At 34.3% G+C, this 991-nt stretch overlaps 1 pseudogene; it reads left to right on the top strand.

The window, feature by feature from the left end:
• The first annotated feature begins 613 nt into the window (after positions 1–613).
• On the top strand, positions 614–701 carry LOC131935237 (uncharacterized; annotated as a pseudogene).
• Positions 702–991: the final 290 nt, after the last annotated feature.

Below are 991 nucleotides of genomic sequence, written 5' to 3'. Positions count from 1 at the left end.
GCATACAGTCACTCGACTACTCCGACCATTGTGGTATCTACTATAAATTACACCTTCAATAACTTGATAAAGGATTGTATCAACATAATGTCTGCCATATTGAACTCACACACAACTTTATTTTTAGCGACATCTGACCCGCTTCTAACGTAAAAAAATACGTATCTTACATGATTACATATTTTCTATTTTACATTGTATATATTTATTGGTATATAGTGTATTGTTTTATTTTTATTTTTTTTAGTTTACCAAGGCAGATAAGTATGAACAATAATTTTCAATATTATTTATACAGTTTTCAAGGGAAATAACTAGCTATTTATTTGAAAAACTAGCTACATTCAATGAAACGGAAACAATGCAAATACCATAGATAAAACATAACACAATTATACGTAGATATTTTATATTTAAAAAAAATAGTAAATAAAATGTTAATTAGTTTTTGAATTTTATTTAAATAATCTATTTATTAAAAAAAAAACATCCTGTAGCGTTGTGTATTAAACACAAAGAACAATTACAATGACGTTAACATAAGTTTGCTTGCTTGTTCATCTTTCACATCGCTTTCACATCGCTTAATGATTTTTTTTAAAAAATCAAACTGATCGCTTCTCGGCCTTTTGGCTAAGATCAAAGTGTAGTATCTGTTATGGATCTACATGGATCTTAGCCATTTGGTTGGTCAACCCTTTTTAGGGCTGGCTGCCGGGACCGAGAGGCGGTCAATCGACCTACTAAACTCATCAAGCAATCAATTGCAAATCTCGCCAACGATCGCTGTGGGGTTGCGCCCACACATCCCTCGAAGTGCACATGCCCTTGAGATGAGTCACCCAGTACTTGTATTGGGTGGCTTCAAATGTACGAGTGGCTAACTTTCAATCCTCTATTTTTCAGCCTGACGACACCCATCTAGGAGAAATCTTAGGTGGGAGGTCCGTCACAATTGCCAGCAAATCGAACTCATCATCTCTCAAAGATC

This window comes from Physella acuta, unplaced genomic scaffold, assembly GCF_028476545.2.
Source record: "Physella acuta isolate Inbredline_101_S28 unplaced genomic scaffold, ASM2847654v3 ptg000138l, whole genome shotgun sequence".
Lineage (NCBI taxonomy): Eukaryota > Metazoa > Mollusca > Gastropoda > Physidae > Physella > Physella acuta.
This window is presented reverse-complemented; position numbering and strand designations above follow the sequence as displayed.